We start from the raw sequence: 8743 nt of genomic DNA on the forward strand, positions 1-8743 counted from the left end.
AAGATATAACAGTGTTTATTACATGATACTAGTGAGAGACAAACATTAGAGCAGGGGACGGAAGGCATGGTGGTGCACTTATGCACATCCCTTACTGACATCTTAAGAATCAGGAGAGGTCAACAGTGGATAGTTTAAGGGTGTTGTGGTTAGCTCTGGCCCAGCTCCTGCCCCAAGGAATGTGCATGTGGATGTGGGGGGGACATCCGCATGCCACAGGCCTGTTTTGCTCCCGATGGAATCTGCCGATGAAGCCTCCTCTGACCAAGGAAGTATGAGTGACAGACAGCCCAGGAGGAGATCAATCATTTGTATCATCCTTGGATTCTGAACAAGAATTAATGACACATCCACGCATGCGGAGAGTGATGCATAGGAGACAACAACTGAAGGATTATTACAAGAGAAAATGAGGCCACCTGTGGTTGGGTGGGGCTCCAGTAATTAGGGCTGCTGCTATAAATAGCAGTGTGTGGGTTTGGCTGTTGTGAAAGAGTATCTGATCGCAGTTCTTCAGGAATCGTGTGTTGCTGTTTTCTGGACTTTGTTGATTTTTCATGCCTTTGAAACCAAAGCAGAGCAACGTGTGTGTGTGTGTGCGTCTCACTTTGTTGGAAGAAGGGATGTGAAGTTTCTTCACAGCTGCTAGCTAAGTACCTAATGACTGCTTAAGGGAAATTGTACAGACTACCCGGTTGTTTTGGGACGAGTGCTCTTTGCAATACAAAAAGAGTGCTTAGTTTATTTTGAATTTTGTGATAAAGAACATTGTTTTGAATTTTCATACGTGTGTGTGTCTGAAATTTGTACCCTTGAATTTTCGGGAGGCTCCTACCAGGGAGCCCGGCAGAACAAAGGGTAAACCTTTGCGGGTTAGATGATGATACTACAGAGTCAGGTAGTGAGTTGCATGCATCAACTACTCGGTTACTAAAGTTGTTATTCCTGCAGTCGAGTTTAGAATGGTTTACTTTAAGATTGTATCTATTGTGTGCTTGTGTGCTGTTGTAGTTGAAGCTGAAACAGTCATTGACAGGAAGTTGGCAATGCCTACTCAGAGAAATGGCTAAAATGACCTGTTTCATTAGATAAAAGATAATATCTATGTTTAGTAGTGACTGGAAATCCCTTATGGACTATTTGCATAAAAATACTTATGATTAATGGTTTTGATGATTAAATGGATTTAGAAATAAGAGGCCCGCAATGTAACTTTAGAGAAACAATGTATAATTGTCCTTATAAGTGCTGTATAGGAGATTAGAAGCCATTCTGCATTTTTTTTCCCTTTCTATTTTTCTTTTATTCTTTTTGCACTTCAGGTTTTCTCATTTTTCGTTTATGTTTTTTCACTCCATTTTACTTTATATTAGATTTATTTATTTGTTTGTTTGTTTGTTGGATTTATATGCCGCTCCCGTCCAAGGACTCGGGCGGCTTACCACATATAAAAAGAAAACAATATATTATAGTAGCCTAAATCCAATTAACTATCCTTCTATTTAAAGCTGTGAATAAAATTATATACAAAAAAAAATAAAGTCAGTGTACAAAAGGAAATTTTGGAAAATGAATAGCCCTAAACCTTATTGGGTCTGACTCTGCCTTTGGTTGCTTAAAACCCATGTAATCCAGTCAGCTTCTCTGCTGGGTTCCCTAAACTAGTCTGCCATTTTAGGTCCAAGGGATAATGTAGACTTGTAAGAGTAAGTAAATTAAACCTATCACCTGGGAACTAATTTTTTTACAGATATTATGAAAGTTGAAAGCCAAGATTGAGAAACACAAATAAAAGCTGATCTCACTTATATTTCTGGGTTCATGACGTCATTGCTTAACTGACATAAATTAACGCAAATGACATGTGGGTATTTGCATAATGAGAAAAATTTGTATACTGATAGCCAGGCAAATAACAGAAATCTCTATTTGTAAAGTCTTTCCACATTAATAAACTTTTGTTAAAATGGGCTCCTAAAAATGTGTGCAACTGGATAATTAAAAAAAAATATTTTTGCTTTTGAAAGCTTAACTGTTACCCTGTTTTTTCAGAAGCTACTTAACCAAACATTTGGCAGATTTATACAGAAGCTGCAGCAGGAGATGGCCTTTGCAGTCTTTCCATAACTTTAGCAGACCAGCTAATCAACAGACCTTCCCTGACAACCATTGGCTTCCTAAAAATAGGACTCATCACAAATCCCAGGAGGCTAAGCATATTGAATTGGAAGATGAGCCTTCGTGTCACAAACATCCATTTTTAGATAAAAACCAGTCCTGAATTGGACTCAGGGGGAAAAAAAACCCACCCTGAAACAAAACAAAAAAGTAAAATATCTGTGGAAAATAAAGACAAATATTTGTATTAAAGAAAAGTGCAAATGAGGACTAGAGACTATATTTCTCATGGAAAACTGCTTGAAAAGTCTTGATGACTACAAGGCCACTTAGTTTTTCTGAAAACAATACTATGCACAAAAATGTCCTCAAATATTTGGGGGAGGGTGCTTCTTCCCAGTCTTTAAACAACAGGAATGAACAAATCTTGCAAACATTAAGAAGAGAAAGTTATCCAAGAAAATGACTAAACTGACTACTCCACTAAATAGTAACTAGGGGAGTATTCCTCTGGAGATGAAGAACTTCCTTTGTCTGCCTTAGTTGCTAATTTCCATCAACATTAATCTTGTCCTTCATTTCTCATGACTAGAGCTCCCTCGGCTACATTAAGGAGGATGTTTGTAGGAGGCAATCTTCCAGGAACTCTAAACATCTATTCTGCAAAAGGATCTTTAAAGAAAAAGGCCTCACTTGCATTAACCAGTGATTGAACTCCAGACCATCTAGGCCTGTCCTGTTATGAACTGTGAAAAAAATAATTAAATCAACAATGGCATGCAAGTAATTGTGTAGCAGCTGAGGCAGCTGAAATTATTTGTCAGCAGAAATAAAAGAGGCAGCATACAGACATAAACTGGAATAAAGCCTGTATTATTGTCCAGAGGCTGATGGAGCTTTCTGCATTCTGTTACCCCGAGATACAGAGATTTACAATTTCTGCAATGTATCCAGAGGACACTGGATTGGAGAAAATTGGTCAGGGATCTTTTTTTTTAGTAACAAAGAGATACAGGGAATCCCTACATTGCCACTTGGAATATGAATGGTTATGGTGCTCTCATAAAAAGTTGGCCCTCAAAAATGTCTCTCCTTCTTTGATTCTTCATGTATAAAATACTTCCTAAATTTCTTCCTAAATACTTGCCACCCAAAAAGCAACCACTACGAATTCATAACTTAGTTGCATAAGTCAGAAAAATGGATGGAATATATCATAGCTACTTGTTGATCATCCTAAACAAACATCTACAATTTAGCAGAAAGGATAGATTACTTTCATCCCCTGCCTCAACTATAACCTGTCTCCTTCTATCTTCAGCTCATTAACTGTTCTTCGGGTTATGGAAAGGAATCAGACAATTCCATTTACTTATCATATGGTGGAGTTGGAAAATTCATGGTTACTAGAGATTGTTAGATGATTGCTTGTATTAGATAGCTATATCTTATAAGAATAATAGGATTTATAGTTCAGCAAAATCTTGAGAGCATAGGTCAGTGATGGCGAACCTTTTTCTCCCTCCGGTGCCAAAAAAGCATGCGTGCACACTATCGTGCATGTGCGAGTGCCCACACCCATAATTCAATGCCTGGGGAGGGTGAAAACAGCTTTCCCCACCCCCAGCAGGACCTCTGGAGGCCAGAAATGGCCTGTTTCCCAACTTCTGGTGGGCCCAGTAGGCTCGTGTTTCACCCTCCCCAGGCTCCAAAGGCTTCCCTGGAGCCAGGGGAGGATAAAAACACCATCCCCCAGCTCCCAGACGTTCTCTGGAAGCCAAAAACGCCCTCCCAGAACCTCTGTGAGCCAAAAATCAATTGGCTGGCACACAAATGCATATTGGAGCTGAGCTAGGGCAACAGTTCGTGTGCCAGCAGATATGGCTCCATATGCCACCTGTTGCACCCATGCCCTAGGTTCGCAATCACTGGCATAGGTTGTCTATTGTAGCCTGAAAAGTTTTAATCAATTTTTTCCAACTCCAATTCTTTTGATTTATATCACATTTCTACACCGCATACAGTAAATAGCTCTGGACAATTTACAATTAAAAACATGCATCAATATAAAATTTAAAAAGAATTAAAAGTTAAAAATAGAGGTTAGAAATGTAAAAAGTAAAAATGTAAAAAGCCAGAACGGTGAGGGTCCATCTTGGCTCTGGAGGTAAGATGTTCCATAAGGTTGGAGCAATGGCCAAGAAGGCTCTCTTCCAGAATTCAACTTAAAGAAGTGGGGTGTCAAACTCACACTGTCATGGCAGCATCACATGACATATTGGGACTTTCCCCCCTTTGCTAAACTGGGAGTGGGCGTGGCCAGTATGTGACGCATCCAGCCCATGGGTTGCGAGTTTGCAAATTACACTTAGATCCTCATGACAATTGACAGAGCCAAGTCTTGAACATTTTGGAAATACCAGAAGGGTGGGGGCCTATCTCGGCTCTGCAACATACCTTCCTTGCCTGATTGGGCAGGACAGATAGAATAGAATAGAATAGAATAGAATAGAATTTTTTATTGGCCAAGTGTGATTGGACACACAAGGAATTTGTCTTGGTGCATATGCTCTCAGTGTACATAAAAGCAAAAGATACATTTGTCAAGAATCATGTGGTACAACACTTAATGATTGTCATAGGGGTCAAATAAGCAATGAAGAAACAATCAATATTAATAAAAATCTTAGGATACAAGCAACAAGTCACAGTCATAAAGTCCTAAGTGGGAGGAAAAGGATGATAGGAATGATGAGAAAAACTAGTAGAAATAGAAGTGCAGATTTAGTAAAAAGTCTGACAGTGTTGAGGGAATTATTTGTTTAGTAGAGTCATGGAGTTCGGGGAAAAACTGTTCTTGTGTCTAGTTGTCTTGGTGTGCAGTGCTCTGTAGCGACATTTTGAGGGTAGGAGTTGAAACAGTTTGTGTCTAGGATGCAAGGGGTCAGTAAATAAAGCCGAGGTGGCACAGCAGGTATGTGCTGTACTGCAGGCCACTTAAGCTGACTGTAGATCTGAAGGTCAGCGGTTCAAATCTCATCACCGGCTCAAGGTTGACTCAGCCTTCCATCCTTCTGAGGTGGGTAAAATGAGGACCCGGATTGTGGGGGCAATAGCCTAGATCTGTTAAAAAGTGCTATTGCTAACATGTTGTAAGCCGCCCTAAGTCTTAAGGAGAAGGGCGGCATAAAAATTGATTGAATGAATGAATGAATGAATGGATGGATGGATGGATGAATAAATAAATAAATAAATATTTTCCCAGCCCTCTTTTAGACTCGTGCAATATACAGGTCCTCAATGGAAGGCAGATTGGCAGCAACTGATGTCATGGGGACAAGACAGTTCCACAGATTACCTGATCTCATGCCACAAACAGCTCTTTTATGCTCTTTTCCATGCCCATATGTTACATTTTACTAAGAATGACTAAATATTTAAGAAGCCAGAACTAGACAATATTATTACTTTTTTCCTCTAGAAGGGTTCAGAGCTGTACTGAAATTTCTCCCAGCCACGCCATGGCATTTTAGGACAATCCGCCTTAATAAATCTCTGACAAGTTCTCAGTATTTGATGCCCGAACTCTACACATCACTATCCAATAAGTGCAGTGACTTTTCCTAACATTTAAAAAGCATTGTAGGAACCCAGACAAAAGGCATTACCTCAGAAGCAGCTGAGTAAACTCTCCAGCTGGGTTACTGATCTGTGTGGACTAAAAAAAAAATTCTTCAAAGAAGCTAGGAGGAGATAAAAGGGGACATTTTGTGCTCTAGGTTAATGGGAGAGGCTTTAATGCCTTCCTTCCTGTTCAACTTTCCCAGTTCAGGCAGCAGTATGAAGCCAGGACTTGGACAATGCTGCCCATATAAATGTTCCAACTGCTCATTTCTATAAGACTTTTTCCAATTAAGCAAAGCAACTACTGCTACTTATACAATCCATCATTACAAGCTTATAGGCTCTACATTAACTTTGAGCTCTGATGTATCTGTTCAAGGGCAAATCAAATATTTTGACCGAGAAAAAGGAAGTTATCAGTCTTCTGAAGAAGAAGTATTACAGAACTTCTTTCTTCCAGGGTTAGTTAGTGATCCAGAAAGCTAAGCTTACTCAATCCTGATTAGTACAGTGGTACCTCTACCTAAGAGTGCCTCTAGTTATGATCTTTTCTAGATAAGAACCATGTATTCAAGATTTTTTGCCTCTTCTCAAGAACCATTTTCCACTTACCAACCTGAGCCTCCAAAATTGTAACTGGAAAAAGTGGGGAGAAGCCTCTGTGGGGCCTCTCTAGGAATCTCCTGGGAGGAAACAGGGCTGGAAAAGGTGGGGAGAAGCCTCCGTGGGGCCTCTCTAGGAATCTCCTGGGAGGAAATAGGGCCTCCACCCTCTCTGTGGTTTCCCTAATCGCAACCATTATTTGCTTTTACATATATTCCTATGGGAAAATTGCTTCTTCTTACAAACTTTTCTACTTAAGAATCTGGTCACGGAACGAATTAGGTTTGTAAGTAGAGGTACCATTGTACTTGGATAAGATCTACCAGTTATTCCCAGGGCTGTAAACTAGATTGTGAGATCAAAAAATACATTCTAGAAGGCAGCAAAATTATTCAAAACACAATATGAATGTCCCTATGAAATCATCAAAAGTTAAATGTGACTTCTTTAAATAGTGTGTTATCTCACCAGTTTGATTACTGATAACATGACAACTGAAGACCTCAAGAGAATGAGGAGGTTTCAAGGATTATAGCCTCTATGCAAAGGTTATAAAATCATTTCCAAGGTGTGACACCTCATAGAGCTACCTACCATGGAAAATAAGCACTATACCTGGACTCTCCGTGTTATATGTCATAAACTTATGTCTTGTACAGTCATAATGATATTAACTTCATAGTTACAATATTGGAAAGAAAGCATAAGAGACGCAGTGGCACAGTGGTAAGAATGCAGTATTGCATGCTACTTCTGCTGACTGCTGGCTAACTGCAATTTCGCAATCCAAATCTCACCAGGCTCAAGGTTGACTCGGACTTCCATCATTTTGAGGTGGGTAAAATGAGGACCCAGATTATTGAGGGCAATAAGCTGATTCTGCTTAGAAAGGGCTGTAAAGCACTGGTATAGTGATATATAAGTCTAAATGCTACTGCTATTTCTATAACCTTAACCTAATAGGAAAATTTTGGTTGAGCAAAATTCTGGTTGTTATCTATGGCAGAAGTGGAGAACATGAGGGCTCCCTGCCCATGGGAAAAGTCAAACAAGGGGAAACAGCGGAAGATGATTGAAGTCAGATATAATGCTGGGTAAAGCACATCTACAATTGGACATTGCCCAAAGTGGATAAAAGTTAAATTTAGCTTCTCAAAGATTAAGATTCCAAAGTAGTGTTCATGGAACTTATTAATTCATGGTTAATTAAATCACTGTTTACTGAATTAACAAAATTGGCTGAGTTGTTATAGCTGAATCAAATTAATTTTTTAATAGAAAGAGGAAAAAAATAGCCAACAATATTTTAACTGAACAGGTTGTATGAATCTATCAATATAAGCTTTAATGGCCAATTATCAATATTGAAAATTCAGATTTGTTTCAGCATTACTTGGTTACTGGGGTTAGCATTGGGATATCTGGATTAGACTGTGTCCAACTTCATGTCCAACTGTTAATAATAAATTGCATTTAAAATAAAGGTAATGTGGATTTCAATAGGACCTCTTCATTAATGTAACTTTCCCATCTTTATCCATTATTCCAGCCTTTTTGAAATTGGTATCTTCCAATGTGCTGATATTCTGTGCTGAACCCATGTTGTGGAATGAATTATGTTTGGAAGGAGAGCAAGCCCACTACCGCATACAAATATGATATCATAAAAATACATATTCAAAAGAGGCAGGACTTGGACTTTCATGCTACAATAAACATCTTGCCTACTTTCACATTCGTTAAAGGTCTTGCTCTAACAGCCTTTATTATCATTTACAAATCCTACAAATCTTACAATTTAGGAGAGCTCTAAGAAAATATTTATTTCAGCCTTTTAATGCATGTATTTTAATTTAATTTGGGTTATTTTTCTTGTTTTCACAATTTTCTCTGATTAGGGTTTTTTTTTACTATATTTTTGTGCTCCAAATGGTTCAGGAAGTAGGTGGCATGTAATTTTCTAAATATATAAACAAACAATGTTGATGGCTATTGTAGCTCCAGATCTCTGGAAGTATTAGAAAGGCTGCATTATCTGAAGATACAACTTAACAAGACTGTACAGATGTTATATAAAAGTAAGCAACAGCAGGCTTGCCATATTGGGCTACAAAACTCTGGAGGGCTTCAGATGGCAGCAAAGAATTGGAGTTTTCTGCTTTTGATTCATTGCAATTTAGTGCCCATACATTGCTTTGTTACCAAGATAATAATAATAATAATGACAGAGTAGCAAGGGACCTTGGAGGTCTTCTAGTCCAACCTGCTTAGGCAGGAAACCCTACATTACTTCAGACAAATGGTTATCCAACATCCTCTTAAAAACTTCTAGTGTTGGAGTATTCGCAACCTCTGGAGGCAAAGTGTTTCACTGACTAATTTGTCCTTAGGTTTAAGT

This window comes from Erythrolamprus reginae, chromosome 1 (genome assembly GCF_031021105.1).
Source record: "Erythrolamprus reginae isolate rEryReg1 chromosome 1, rEryReg1.hap1, whole genome shotgun sequence".
Lineage (NCBI taxonomy): Eukaryota > Metazoa > Chordata > Lepidosauria > Squamata > Dipsadidae > Erythrolamprus > Erythrolamprus reginae.